The 16,409-nt window shown below is 41.5% G+C and overlaps 1 long non-coding RNA gene across 1 annotated transcript in view; it reads left to right on the plus strand.

Moving 5' to 3' along the window:
• Positions 1-16,409, plus strand: part of LOC141112596 (uncharacterized) — a 54,321-nt gene that overhangs the window by 28,103 nt on the left and 9,809 nt on the right. The gene's annotated exons all lie outside the window — the stretch shown is intronic.

Raw genomic sequence — 16,409 nt, forward strand, 5'->3', positions numbered from 1 at the left:
ATAGAAGCAAAACCACTTTGCAATATTATTTATCAGGAAGCAAAGCCTGCATATGTAATAAACAAATATAGCTGCCCCCATATACATATACACTATATTACCAAAAGTATTGGGACACCTGCCTTTACACGCACATGAACTTTAAAGACACCCCAGTCTTAGTCTGTAGGGTTCGATATTGAGTTGGCCACCCTTTGCAGCTATAACAGCTTCAACTCTTCTGTCCACAAGGTTTAGGAGTGTGTCTATGGGAATGTTTGACCATTCTTCCAGAAGTGCATTTGTGAGGTGATCCACTGATGTGGACGAGAAGTCCTGGCCCGCAGTCTCCACTCTAATTCATCCCAAAGGTGTTCTATCGGGTTGAGGTCAGGACTTTGTGCAGGCCAGTCAGGTTCCTCCACCACAAACGTGCTCATCCATGTCTTTATGGACCTTGCTTTGAGCACTGGTGTGCAGTCATGTTGGAACAGGAAGAGGCCATCCCCAAACTGTTCCCACAAAGTTGGGAGAATGAAATGGCTTGGTATGGTGACACCTTAAGAGTTCCCTTCACTGGAACTAAGGGGCCAAGCCAAAAAAAAAAAACAACCACACACCATAATCCCTCCTCCACCAAATGTTTTGGACCAGTGCACAAAGCAAGCTCCATAAAGACATGGCCTTTTGGGGTGGAGGAACTTGACTGGCCTTCACAGAGTCCTGACCTCAACCCGACAGAACACCTTTGGGATGAATTAGAGCGGAGACTACGAGCCAGACCTTCTTGTCCACATCAGTACCTGACCTCACAAATGTGCTTCTGGAAGAATGGTCAAACATCCCCATAGACACACTCCTAAACCTGGTGGACAGCCTTCCCAGAAGAGTTGAAGCTGTTATAGCTGCAAAGGGTGGGCCAACTCAATAGTGAACCCTATGGATGCCATTAAAGCTCATGTGCATGTAAAGACAGGTGTCCCAATACTTTCGGTAATAGAGTGTATATACTTCCAATTTACGCAAAGAAGAAGGTTATTAAGGCGTTAACGCCTGATACTATTATTTATATAAACCTGCATGTTAAATAGAATTTTTTATTTTGTTTTTGAAAGTGGGGAATGTTTAGACCAGGGATTCTGTTTTTCAGTCAAGGCAATTTTTAAATTATGGACAATCTCAAGGCACCCTTTACAGAATTCGGCAGAATCGATACACGTCAGTGGCGGCTGACACACGTAGAACACCCATCATTAGAGGTAATTTATTCTTCCAAAGCAAATACTTTTGTACACTGATACTGACTATAATCCAGTGTTTCTCCTCTCCCTCAGTTTCTCTTCATCAATGTGACCCCAGTGATGATGAAGAGGGGCAAGGAAGGGTCAAATGAGGATGCTGTGCAGGCGATCAACACCCTTCTTATCAACATTGATAACATCATTGGTTGTTAGGACACCAGAGACTGGAAGGTTGAAATGGTGCACAATAAAAACCTGTGGCTTTGTGTAACTAAAGGCTTGATATACAGTACCAGCTGGCTTTTATACATTTTTGGGCAATTTTTAGGCATTTTGCCAAGGCACCCCTGAAGAAACCTCAAGGCACCCCAGGGTGCCTGGGCAACCTAGTTGAAAAAGGCTGGTTTAGACCTCCTGCCAAGTTTAATTATTGACTGTGTCCGAGCTAGACAGATTCACCCTCTCCATTAATCCTGGTGAAGGGAAATCTTTCCAGTGGGGCAAAGATGGCTAAAATAACCTGATACGGATTAAAACTTTCCTAATATATATTGAAAAAAATGTCTCTACTTTAAGTTGTCTACATTCCATAGTTTTCCATTACGACTGTATGGTTCTGTTCTATCTGCAGTCATAATTTAAAAACCAAGATCTCAGGGGGGCTTTCTCACATTAATCAACCTCCAGATGGCTTGATCTGATTTTTATCTGGCAGAATGACTGATGTTGATCCATGTGCATCAGCCTGATAGATAATAATTGGTTACCACTTACTTCTGGTTAATTATTCTGGCTAAATTAGAAATCTGTGTAATCTAGGTCAAAAAATACTAGAAGTTAAAAAGGGGAGCAAATGTCAACTACAGTATAGGCAGTAAGGGGACAACAAATGGTAATATGTCTTGGTGTAATACGCCATATTATTTAAATAGGGTAATGTGTGATTTGTTTTAAGCAAGATCTCAGTGTGTTCACCTAATGGAAGGGTATTGGAGTGAGAAATTCACACATAATGCAAAATCAGGTCCATGCTACGCTGTCTGTTCAGTTTTACTCTATATGCAGATCTCCTGGCTTGAGTATCTTTTAACACTTAGGTTCCCGTGAACATAGTAACCTTCCAATTCCATCTCATTGCCAGCATCTCACTTTCTCACTTTATTCTTTATCCTAGTAATCCTTTATGCTTTTCGGTGTGGAAAAATAGAAACATGAATAAAGCATGCCTAACCACTTGCTGACCGGGCCTTTTGTTGTGTTAAGAAGAAATCTGTTTTTTTTTGCTAGAAAATGACTTAGAACTCCCAAACATTATATATATATATATTTTTTTAGCAGAGACCCTAGAGAATAAAATGGCGGTTGTTGCAATATTTAATGTCACACTGTATTTGTGCAGTGGTCTTTCAAACACAATTTTTGGGGAAAAATTCACTTTAATGGATTTTAAAAAACAGTAAAGTTAGCCCAATATTTTTGTATAATGTGAAAGATGTTGTTACGCCGAGTAAATAGATACCTAACATGTCATGTTTTAAAATTGCGCACGCTCGTGGAATGGCGACAAATTACGGTACTTAAAAATCTCCATAGGCGATGCTTTGACAGGTAGTAACCCTGTTTAGAGTTACAGAGGTCTTGCACTAGAATTATTGTCATTGCTCTAATGATCACGGTGATATCTCACATGTGTGGTTTGAGCACCGAGCCCGACTTATGTATCCGTCCGCTTCTGCACGCAAGCTCTGAGGGATGGGGCGCTTTAAAGTTAACTTTTTTATTTTTTATTTTACACTGTCCGTTTTCATTTTTTTTTTTTACATCAATTTTATTCCTATTACAAGGAATGTAAACATCCCTTGTAATTGAAATAAACATGACAGGTCCACTTTATTGAGAGATCTGGGGTCAAAAAGACACCAGATATTTCTCATTTACCTTTAAAAGCAAAATAAATTTTGACTTTAAGAAAAAAATCCCTTTAAGCCAGAGAGGTGGAAGTGACGTCAGGCGTCGCTCCGGTCCTCCAAGGGCATAGAGCTGAGTGGGGACTATCTTGCCCTCACTCGGTTTCCGGCCCAGGCATCACAGGAATCAGATCGGCCCTGGGCTCACCGTTACCTCTGGTAAGCTCAGAATTGACAATGAAGAGGCGAAAGGGGTGGGTACCACTCCGCTGCCTATAAAAGTGATCTGTGACGAATGCGCTGCTGGAACCACTTTTATATGAAAGCTCCCTGATTGAAAAAAAGATACCGGGGTTATGGCAGTTAATCAGCCGGCAAGGTCAATTCTATGTTCCACAGGGACAGACCATATTTATATTTAATTGAAGCTATTTAAAATACATGTATTATCTCTTTTCTCTTTTTTTTTTATTTGAATAGGGTAGGCAATGTGTGTGTCCTATTGGCAAATGTTCCCTTCACTTCATGTCCTGTAGAGAAACTTTTCCCTTCACCTCCCCCAGTTGCAGGAAATTTCCTTTTACATAGTTGCCATAGGTGTCCCCATTGGAAGACTCTCCTGATCAGGTGTGTCAAACTCAATTTCATCCTGGGCCACAACTGCGTTATGGTTGCCCCCAAAGGGCTGGTTGTATCTGTAAGACTAGATGTACATGAGGCCTAAAAGGCAGAAAAACGTCTGTAATCTGCCCCAAAGAAGCTCGTGTTCTTTTTTTGAGCTTACAGCATTTTTCAGGTGTTTTGCTTCAAGTGCCAAAACGCTCAGATGTGAACAGGTGTCATTGAAACAAATGTGATTTTGCATGTTGGTCGTTTTTCAGGTGTTTTTTCGGGTATTTTACGGGCGTTGTATAAGCTGAAAACGCTCAGGTGTGAATGCAGCCTAAAGTAAAAGCAATCATAGTGGCTGATTGCTTTTACAGGCGGTGGTTCACCATAGAGCTGACCACGGATCAGATGGTCCCTGGCCATATCTATGACCCTCGGAGGCCGAAAGCGACGTCGTGACACTGCTGGCTTTTTTGCTGGCTTTCCAGCATAAAGGAGAGATCTGGGGACTTATAGACCCCAGATCTCTCCATAAAGAGGTCCAGTCATGTCCTATTCCTGTTACAAGGGATTTTTTTATAGGAAAAAAGTGACCAAAAAAAAAATTAAGGGAAAGTGTAAAAATAAAAAAATAAAATAAACAATACATTTTTTTTTTAAAATGTAAACGCCCATGCACTGAAGTGAACACATTTAATGTTTTTAATTCATGAAAGTTGTTTTTTTTCCCATAAAAAAATCACTTTTGAAAAATTGCTGCACAAATACCATGTGACATAAAACAAAAACGTCCGCCATTTAATTCCCTAGGGTCTCTGCTAAAAATATATATATATAATGTTTTAGGGGTTCTGAGTAATTTTTTTAATTCATGAAAATTGTTTTTTCCCCCCCAAAAAAATCACTTTTGAAAAATTGCTGCACAAATACCATGTGACATAAAAAAAATGCAACGGCCGCCACTTAATTCCCTAGGGTCTCTGCTAAAAAATATATATATAATGTTTTAGGGGTTCTGAGTAATTTTCTAGCAAAGAAATTATGATTTTTACATGTAGAAGAGGCATGCCAGAATAGGCCTGGGCTGGAAGTGGTTAATAACATATTACTCTGTAATATAAAATATTACATTGCAGTAGTGGAGTGTCTCAAATGCCTTTGCTTCTTGTTTTGGTAAATTTAATTTATGTAGCCCTATGTCAATTTTTACCGAAATCACTTCTTGGATTCCAAAAAAAATACATTTCTGTGCTATATACATTAAATAAGAATGTAGAAATAGCCAGTTCCCCATGTTGTAGGTTTAGCTTCAAGACAATTTGCTTAAATGATGTTCAATTTAAAGCTAAACTCCACAGCTGACCAGATATAAAATACAATTTACAGCAGATCTGTCTTCATAAATTAGTCATTAATTGTATTTTTTTAAACGCAAGTACCTGAGTTAAACATGGTATCCGCTACCTACTATTCTGTATAAAGTAGGACATAGACTGGGTGAGGGAGAAGCAGCAGAAACATATACATTAGGTGTTCATTTGCTGACAAGGTGCAATGCTGATAGAAGGACAGAGCAGAGTGACAGAGAGATGAGCTCATCAGGCTGCTGCTTCTCCTTCACTGTCCACAGGTTGGGAATACAATTCATCTCCTCATACTGTGTGTATCTGTGTATTTAGCAGTCTTTTTAGTCTTTTTATCTTACCTTGTGCAAAAATGTAATACGTTTACCTATATGTGCATTTACTACATTTTTGCATTGAAGCCTGAAAAGCATTTTAACCGAAATCAGTGCATAGCGGATTCATCTCATGCATTGTTTGCCCCCAGGTCCAAACGAAAGTACGGACCTTTAGTTATGGGGCTGGAGGAAATAAAAAGTGGACTACAAATGTCATCACATTTGTGATCTGTCAAGAACTTTAAAATGATTGTAAGGGTTTTTTTTTCTTTTTTTATTTAAAATAACAAACATATCATACTTACCTCCACTGTGCAGCTTGTTTTGCACAGAGTGGCCCCGATCCTCGACTTCTGGGGTCCCTCAGCGGCTCTCACGGCTCCTCCTCGCATCAGATAACCCCCTAGGAGAAGCGCTCTCCCAAGGGGGTTACCTTGCAGGCGCACTCCCGAGTCCAGCATTCGGCGTCCATAGACACTAATGCCGGACTCGGCCCCGCCCCCTGGCACCCGCATCATTGGATTTGATTGACAGCAGCGGTAGCCAATGGCTGCGCTGCTATCAATCTATCCAATCAAGAGCCGGGACCCCATGGAGAGAGGGACAGCGCATCTCCGCCAAAGGAAATACAGGGCTCAGGTAAGTAAAACGGGGAGCTGGGGGGCCGGTCACTGCCAGAAGTTTTTTCACCCTAATGCATAGGATGCATTAAGGTGAAAAAACACGAAGGTTTACAACCCCTTTAAGTCCTTCTGCCATGGGACAGATGGGGCCTGTAGTCACCCCATTCATAGATCTCTATGAATGGTAAAAGCAGCTGTGTGTGGCTCCACTACATTAAAAAAGTAGGACACTGCGGGAAGGATTTACTAAAATTGGAGAGTGCAAAATTTGGTGCAGCTGTGCATAGTAGTCAATCAGCTTCTAAATTCAGCTTGTTCAATTAAGCTTTGACAAAAACCTGGAAGATGATTGGTTTCTATGCTGCACCAGATGTTGCACTTTCCAGTCTTCAGAAATCAACCCATGTAGGAAGAAGAACCGCGATTCAAGTACATACGGAGGGAATCATTTTGAGGGTGGAGGAATGCAACAATGTTTCATGTAACACCTTAAATGTGGGTGTAATGTGAAACACAGTAAAAAAGATGGAGTATGCTTTAAAGCCCCTCTCTGGGATGAAAAAATCCCCCCCCCCCCCCTCCAATCCCTACCTCCCTCCCCGCTCTAACTGATCGCTATAGTAAAAAAAAATGGCTAAATGTCATTTATAACATGATGACGTGACATTACCGGCCCAAGTCTTCTCTTCTGTTTACTTCCTCCAAGGGTGCTTCTTTGTGCGTCCATGTTTGTGAGACATGGACAATTCCTTTTATGTGGCTGATTAAGGAGAACTTTCAGGAGATAGAAGAGGACCATGTCATCACAGGGTAATGTCAGGGGACCGATGGTCTCGGGCTACCGAGTCCCCTCCTCTTCTGCTTACTTCTGGGAAGGCTCCTTCTTCGAGTATACGTGTCACTGCCCATGAGACATTTACAATTACTATTGGACGGCTACCGGCAAGGTCCTCTCAGGACGCAGAGAGGTACAACACCATCAAAGGGGGAGGGCAGGGGACCTGTGGTCTCTGGCTTTCAAGTCTTCTCCTCTTCTGTTTACTTTCTGGAAGTATCCTTTTTTGAGTTGACACGCCACTGCCCATATGACATATATAATTACTATTGGGTGGTTACCAGCAAGGTCCACTCAGGAGAACGAGAGGTAAAAAACAACAAAGGGGGATGACAGGGGACCTGTGGTCTCTGGCTACCCAGTCTTCTCCTCTTCTGTTTACTTTCTGGCAGAATCCTTCTTTGAGTTGACATGCCACTGCCCGTGAGACAAATACAATTACTATTGGATGGCTAACCGCAAAGTCCTCTCAGAAGAAAGAGAGGTTCAACACCATCAAAAGGAAATGGCAGGGGACATGTGGTCTTGGGCCACCATTGTAGCACTGGATCAGTGGTCCCCCACACAGGAACCACATGGATTAGGGGCTTAGGTAGTATATGTGCCTTCACTGGGTAAGGAGGGGAAAGGCTAAGAGAATGGGTTACAGAGGGGTAGGAGGAAGGTGTGGTTCAAAGTTATCTTTTGCCTGGAGTTTAGGTTTAATGTTTCAACCACTTAGTTAGTCAACATTACAAGCCCACAAGTAGGTTTGTTGTAAGCATGCCAAATCATCCTTTTAATAAGGCTCTTTTATGATCTACAAAGGTCTGGGGCAGCCTGAGGCAATTAACTGAAGTACACCTTGCTTGTTCCATATCAGCTTTTCCTGGAACCTGTGTAAATCATACATACCCCTCATTAAAAGCATTGAGTTGACATCCTTGTTTGGTGCCAACTGTGGCACCTCAGCAAATGTCTATGCGGCTTTGGGTCTGCAGCTACCAAACTGCACGTTGGCCTGTGTTTCTCTAACAATGCAGCTCATTTACAAAGACATTTTTATGTGAGGGCCTTGTCAGGTGGCATTTTTATTGGCTCAGTAACCCAAAGGTAAAATATAAAGGCATGTATTTTCTCTCACTGGCCTGTTGTCACAAGCCGGGTCCCTCCCTTGTTAAGTTGATAAATAATTTTACTAGCGGGAATCTGCTGAATTTTATGCATGCTGTCTATTTTCCGCTCGTTGCAGATAAATTTCTCCACTCTGAGGGCACTAAAATCCCAAACACGCGGTATTTTCCCACTTTGTGGCCGCCAGTATAAAATATTTATTTCATCTTCTCTCTAATTTAATAAAAGACAGAAAATGCTTCACAATTAGTTTTGAATGAAGAGTTTTATCATGTACATTTTTATTCCTCGGATAATTTTCAGCGTCTTGTTTTTTTTATTGCCTCTTCTAAAGGTAGAAACACACGGGTATATAAGGATTCACGGCTTACACTTCAAATGTTTTTTTTTTTACCTCTGTTTGTGCTGGTTTGTTTTTTATAGGTAACAAAAATTTTAACTCTTCGCACAATCTGTGCACATTATTTAAAGCTGAACTCCAGGTAAACAGCCAAATACACAGGTAAATTACTTATATGGGAGTTTTTTTGCCAGCCAAAAGGATTTGTATGGGTAAGTGAAGTGCCATATTGTAATGTTGAACCCAAAAATTGTGTTATTTTAAAAATAACTTGTATTTTAAAAATCCAACGCATTTCGGGGGCTATACACCACCCCCTCCATCAGGGCTAGCAGAAGCAAACATACAGACTATGTGGAACCCAGTGATAATAGGGACTTGCTGCTGAATAGTGCTCTGCCAGGTCGATGTTCAATAGTCCCTGAAATCATTATGCTTATCTTTACTTCTGTTATCCCTGATGAAGGGGTAGTGTGTTGCCCCCGAAACATGTTGGATTTTTTTTTTTTTTTTTTTTTACACAAGTTATGTTAGAACTAACTCAACTATGGATCTGAACATTGTAGTGTGCCACTTAAAGTATGAATAAACGCAAAACGTATTTTTAGTTTTGGATAGAGGGCATTAGAACACCTGTCAGCCGTTATTGCTGTCTGTGTCCCCATTAGTGAGATTCATTCTTTCAATTTTTTTCTGTTTACAATTATTCTTGAAAGTAAAAGGAAATCACAAATTTTGGGTTGTCCCCAGAAAAGTAATAAAAGGGGAAATCTTCCAATGGGGACACTAGTTCTGGTGGTCCCCAAGAGATTCCCTTAATTTGCAAGAATTTCCTCTCAATTCCTGTTTTGGCTATGGGACAGGAAGTGAAGGTAAATATCCCCAATGGGACAACGACGGCAAAAAAGAAAACAAAAAAAAAAAAGTTTTGCCTATAGGTCTACTTTAACTTCTAAATGTACCCATCCCAATGACAGCCCAATGTTACTGTGGCAACCTTTTGGCATGTAGAAGCTGCCTAACTAACCTCATATTTATATCATTAGTATACAGTTGGATAATAACAAAAGTATGAAGCCATCATTTAACCAATCCACATAGCCTTGTTAGGTCAATGATGTCAAGAACAACCCCTCCCCTTTATATACCTGTAGCTGTGAGATTAGGAATAGCCAGGCCATAGCTCATTGGTCTGGCGCTAACAGCTGACTTCTGGGTTTCGCCTGAACCCAAGCTCATCCCTAGGTTAATGCCATAAAATCACCCTTCAGAAGATAGCAATATTGAGTTAGTACAGAGGCTGCCTTTACAAACTTCCACTTCCTTGGCTGTCATGCCTTTCCATTCACTTTACTACTTTCTGAGTTACTGACCCAGAACATGGGTATGCCAATTAGAAGCTCTGAGTTTCCTGATCTGCTCGTTTTTCTTTCCATGTCATTGCCACAGAAAAATATATATATAAGTGACCCCTTCTATTGCCCATGCAGCCCCTTCATGTAACTTTTCTCATTTGAGGGTTATTTAGTTTGATAAGGGTTACAAAGGTTACAGTTTTATCCAGGGCTTTTTTTCTCAGAGAAAGGGTGCAGGAACTCAACCATGCCCGCCACACACACATACCTGTCAAATGGCATCAAATAGTAGCTTTTCCCTATGCATATAACCCCTCCCTCCACTGCCCTCATCTTTCCCCCCTCCTTAAAAGCTACACCATCTGTCATATATCTTACCTTTGTTGCAATATTAAGCTGAAGCACCTATCCAGCTGTAGTACCTCCCAGCATACTATACTATACTACAGTCACTTGCAAGGGAGATCATGCAGTAGGAGCATCAACAACTGGTCACCAGGGAAAAAATGGAGACCCCCTAGGGTGCACCTGTTTTGTATCTCCCTTGTCCCTGTCTGGCACTCAGTGGGATCTGCGCAGGAGATCTGACCTGTGGGTGCTACTGGGAGATAAGCTATCACTTGTAAACGCAGAAGCTGGACTTCAGTGTTACCAAGTGATAGTGGTGAGCAGGGAGCAGAAGACCTGAGCCAGAGGTGGTGGAACTGAGTTCCCCCTAGTTCTTTCTGAAAAAAAGCCCTGGTTTTATCCTTTTTTTACCTACAAGTTCTGCTTATTTCCCATAGCCAATTCCTGTCCTTGAGCGTGCACGCCGGTGGTGACTGCATGGAATTTTTCTGGGCAGGCTTCCTGATGATGAGAACAGTTTTGCATGCCTGTGCACTGAGCAAAGGGAAGGAATGTGCATTGAGCTCAGGGATGGCCACATAGGGGATGATTTACTAAAACTGGTGCACACAGAGCCTAGTACACAGAGGCCGAATGTCGGATGACATTGGCCAGTTCAATAAAAACCGACATGTGTATGGCAGCTGGTCCGACAGCCACAACCACACGGTTGGCTTCTGTCAGACGAGCATGCTGGAAAACCAGCAGTCAACTAGCTCCCAATGGCTGAGAGTGCTGAGTGGAGTGTTCTGGTGGGGGGGGTCGTCCTCCTGTCAGAACACAAAAGAACAGCGGGGGAGATCACTGCACTAACGTCCAACCGTTAGTACAGCGGCTCTGACCTAATAGTGTGTACCAGGCTTTAGACTTTGACAATAAAACCTAGACGATGCTTGGTCACTATGCACAGCTGCACAAGATTCTGTGTGCACCATGTTTTTTTTTTTTAAATAAAGTAGTGTGCACCAGTTTTAGTAAATCTCCCCCTAAAGTCTCCAACGGCAAGGGGACATTTCAGGAGCACAATCAGGAGATGGGGACAGAGTGTTTTCACCCTAAAAGAAGAAGTGCCTGAACAAGGACTTTCATGGCAGGACCACCAGTTAATATTTAAACAAATGTTGAATATTTAAAAATATTTAAAATTCATTTTGAACATTAATATGTTAAAGCTTCAATTTTAGTGACTGGTTTACATCTACTTTAAAAACCATGTCCCATTAATTATGATGGTGGGTTGTCCATATGCTGCATTCATATCTGGAAAGCTGTGTAGTAATGCTCTTGAAGCTACAACAAGGTACTTTTTTTGGAGAGGTGATTTGCAGAGCAAGTTAGAGCGAGTGACAGAGCTGAGGATATCAGGAAAGGTGGCCAAGTGGGAACGGGATACCATAACAAAGTTGAGGTTAAGGAAGCAGCACTGAAAAATATAGCCTCTTACTGCGTTTACAAGCTATGCTACCATGATCCCAGCTGACCCAGTGTATCACCTTCCCCAGGGGTGAAACACTGATGAGTCTCTATATCTGAACAGCCATCCATCCCATCTGCTGTGACCTTGCTAGTGACACAAGATGCAGAATTAAAGCTCTTCAGTCTTCCAGGGGCCAGCAGGTTATGACCTATTATATATTGTAGTGCCAATTTACTTTCCTAGCATAAAATAAGTAACAACTTTCTAAATTTAGCTCAGCATCCGACGGCACCCTTGTTAGGGGTGAAGCTACTCTCCCATGGGAATTAAAGCCATTGACTGTAATCATCAATTTTTTAGAGGAAGAATATTCTTGAGAATACTAGTAATAGCTACACCATTAAAGAGGAATGTCACACATTCAAAAAAAAATAATAAAAGTCAGCAGCTACAAATACTGTAGCTGCTAACTTAAAATCAGGTACTTACCAGTCCAAGGAGCTCAGTGGTGTCTTCCAGCATCCTATTCTCTCCTCCCTGTAGGTTCATGGTGCCACCATCTTGGATTTGGGATCCAACTGGAACTTCCTGGCTCCCATGTGCGCATGTATGACTGGTCCTGCAGCCTCCTGGGACATGTAACATGTCCCAGGAGGCTGTAGGCACAGAGGGGGAATGAGACGAACAATGTAATTCTTGCTTACATAAGAATTAAGAAAAAAAGAACTCTAACAATCCATGCGCTCAAAACCACTTGGATGGTGCATCTCAAATTCAATGACAAATGTTAATTCATGCATAGTTGTTATCATTATTCAGAGCAAAAGCATTCATCTACCAATAATAAATCACATACGTATATAGAAACTCCACTGAACCCCAATGGGTGATTTAAACAGACACAAGTAACCCCTAACACCAAACGATCATCAGCTATAGTCCAAGAAGCAATATACTGCAGCGCGGTAAGCTGAGCAGGGACATCAGATAGCTGGAAAGAGACCAAGCACAAAAAGAAAGCCGCTAAATGTAGTAAATAAAATAAAAACCTGAATTTATTGATAAAAAAACTCCCTGTGGTATTGCCCGCACATGCGGGAGATAGATAAAGAATAAAGCAGGTCCAGTATGTCAGAAAACATCTTCTCAGACTATGGAACCTGAGCTCAGATACGCCCTGTAATCATCCATGCAGTGAAAGACACAAGCGCCTGAAGGATGAGTAGCTGCCGGCCTCTTTCAGTCTGATCCGCCATTGGTCAGGTGCTTGTAGGGACACCATTCTCCCCCCCTGAGTCATGTGGGACTTATCCTGAGCCATATCCTGTCTGCCCATTGAATTGAGATCAGGCCCAAGTATAAGGAAGGAGGGAACAGGGGGGAGGGGGTCTTGTGCACAGAAGATTTTTTTACCATAATGCAGAGAATGCATTAAGGTAAAAAAAAACTTTCCACCTTTATAACCACTTTAAGAATAGTGTGAATCAGGAAAATACTCCAGTATGGCAATTAGATGGAGCTGACGAACACAGGAAATAAACACTTATTTACTATGAATCATCAATGCCATCTAATGGCTGTAATGTGGACTTTTCCTGATTTACGCTATTCTTATGAATGAATAACATCCAACCTAGAGAGAACCTAGAGAGAGTCCTGAGGAAGACCAGATTGTGCCTTGTCGGAACGTCAGATAAAACCTTCATTGTGCATTGTGCGTTCAGCTTTCAAGACCCGTGAGTGACGCTCACTCTTTCGGATTATATGCAACCTAGAGAGAAAATAGCCTGGTACCATTCAATGTTACCCACATTCACACAGAACAAATATACATGCAGTATTACAGGATGAATGGCTCTTAATTTTTTTTTTTTTTTTTATAAATGCACCCCAGTGTTTTTTCAGTTTATGGACAAACCCGAAAATTCTATGGTAGTTAAAGTATATCTATGTTTTTAGATTGAGATAGCACAGGGAATGGTTTAAACCTCTGTTCAGGTTTTTTATTTGCTGTCTGTGGCCCCGAGACATAACAAGAATTCGAAGGAAATCTCCCTAGTATGAGAGGAAGCCCCCTCTTAGACTGTTGTCAGCAAAACTGTTTTCCCCTTTCAAAGATTTCTCCTCTTTTTCTTGTCTTGTGAAAATGTTCACCACCCTCTACATGAGCCTTATAATCCCTGGCCTGTAAACACTGGAGCAGAAGAGGGAGGTTGCACAGCAGAGAATTACGGGGGGTATTTACTATAATTGGATAGTGCAAAATCTGGGGTCACTGTTCGTGGTAGCCAATCAGCTTCTAACTTCAGCTTGTTCAAGTAAGCTTTGACAATAAAACCTGATTTCTATGTACAGCTGCACCGGATTTTGCACTCTCCAGTTTTAGTAAATCTCCCCCTATGTGGCAAGTTGCTATCATCATACCGAGGGACACAGAGAAAAGCTTGCTGAGTATGTCTGCTCTAGTTTTTCTAGAACTCATAGATAAATTAAATGGACTTTGCTGACTTTAGTGCAGTCTTTCCTGGATGTTGTTAGGAGTTCACCAATTGATTGTCATTGTTACCTAAAGTTGTATTTTTATTTAACTGTAGAAAGTCAGAAGTCAGAATATCTGGATTGTCCTTGGGTATATATTTACACTGCAGCCTAGTCAGTTCACCTCTGTGGCATAGTAAGCATACAGGACATCGCTAGTGTGCCTCCAAAATCTAATCCTATTTATTAATGTTGTCACCTGCCATTGAACTCTTGCCTCTTACGTTATATCTTTTATAGACAGCCACTAAAACCCCAAATTACATTCAAGGTGATTTTCTTTCACAGATATACATGTTGCCAAATCCATTCAAGAAGCCTGCTTCAATCTTTATTCCAAGTATTACTATAAATAACTTAGTCCTATGGCAGACTTATTATAGGACCAGCATGTCCTTATATAAACCCCCAGACTTCTTCTTCTTGTGACATTCAAAATCATTAGGCTCCTGAAGGGTGAGGCATGTCTGAAATAGGTGTGGCTTTATGGGAACTTGGGTGTGGTCACTGGTGGCTTGGGTTTCTCAGGGGTGGAACGAAATGTCCTTGTTTGTTATTTTTATGTGGGAAAGTGTGTTTAGAATCCATTTCTGTTTTTCTATAAATAACTGATTTTGTTTTGTTGTCCTCAGTGTACATGACCTAACCTCTCAAATGAAAAGAGTAACTAGTACTACTTTCTTGTGATCTTTTCAATGAAAGCCTATGTAATATGAACACTAAATATTTATTCTACAAGATAGTCTGTGATTTTTTTTTGTTTTGTTTTGTTCCTTTAGCCAGGATTCTTAGCTTTCAAGAGTACCAAGATGGATGTCAAGAATAAAGATATATACTGTATTTCCTCTTGTAAAACAGAGCTACATTATTTATGAATATGGAAGATGCACCTGAGCTGAGTGCAGCCAAACTTGGCTCAGAAAATGTCTTGGCCCTAAAACTCTTTGAAAATGAAACTATGCATTTAAATTTAGGCCAAGAGAACAAAGCATAGTAAAAGACATTGCATATTGCCTTTAAAGCATTACACTACCTTTCTGGCAAGTTAGATGTGTCTAGATGTGGCAGTAAAACTCAACACTGTTAATAATATGAATCAGCTATCTGGTTTCTTAAAGTTGAACATCTTCAGTTATCAAAAACAGTGAATGCAGGTATTTAATAAAAATAATTAGGGGCCCCTTTACAGTTATCCGTTACAGTGGGTTGAGGTAGTGCATGAGTTAGGGCTCTATCACATAGGCAGCCAAAAAAACTGTGGGTTGAGTCCCCCTATCGGCCACTAAATTCTACCATTACAGCTGGATGGGGCTGTACACATACCGCGACTGATATGATTTGCTTCATGGCTGCAGCAATTTGAACCCAGGAAGCAAAATTTGACGGGTGGCACCGCCTGCCAGGCATGTCTATTAAAGTCAATGGGAGGTGCCGTAACTGCTAGCCAAAGACTCATGGTTTATTATGCGGTATTTTAATGCCTCCATTTAATAGAGGGAAATGTATGTTTGATTTTGACATTGAAAGCTCTTCATCCAAAGAAATGTGTCAGTAATGAAGTAGCTGCCTATTGCCCATTACATAATATACCAGTAGAGTGTGACTGAAAAGCCTGAATACTAGCTGAGACAGAGAAATAGCTGCCTCATTTGCAGGGCTTTTTTTCTCAGAAAATAGGTGCAGGAACTCAACCATGACCCCTCAAAACCACCTTGACCCCCCCCACACACCCTACAAACAGCATCAAATACTGGGTGTGGTCATATTTCACTAACAGTGGGAGGGTCTTAAAGGGGCATTAAAGACCAGGAGTGCATTATGTACAGAGTGCAGAGTTCAGCCTTCTTCCACAGCTGTTTACCTCTGCATCCCCCATCCACATCTCACTTTCACCCCTCTTCTCAGTTGGCTCTGGGAACTCCCTGCACACTGTAAATGGCGCCACCTCTCTCACTTGCAGAAAGATCATCCAGTGGGAGTGTCGGCATCTGCACTGCACCCCAGGCACCCATATCTGCCTTGTCCCCATCCTGCACTCAGTGGGAGTCACGCAAGAAGAGACCAGATTTGTGGGAGCTGCTGAGAGAAGTCGGACTTCTGTGTTTACAAGTGATAGTGCTGAGCAGGGAGCAGAGGTCTAAGCCAGAGGTGGTGGAACTGAGTTCCACCAAGTTCCAGCTGAAAAAAAGCCCTGCTCATTTGAATACACATGATAGGGACTTTTAAAGGAATCTGTTAAAGTTGAAGTATCTACAAAAACAGACAATAGTGCGTTTTGTACAGTTTTGTACGCGTTTTGCATGGAAAAGACAAATGGTTTTATATGCCCCCCTTGCTGTCTACAATGGGGGATTTAAAAAACCCCAGTGGGCAGTGCTGCCGTC

Source organism: Aquarana catesbeiana, linkage group LG11 (assembly GCF_042186555.1).
Source record: "Aquarana catesbeiana isolate 2022-GZ linkage group LG11, ASM4218655v1, whole genome shotgun sequence".
Lineage (NCBI taxonomy): Eukaryota > Metazoa > Chordata > Amphibia > Anura > Ranidae > Aquarana > Aquarana catesbeiana.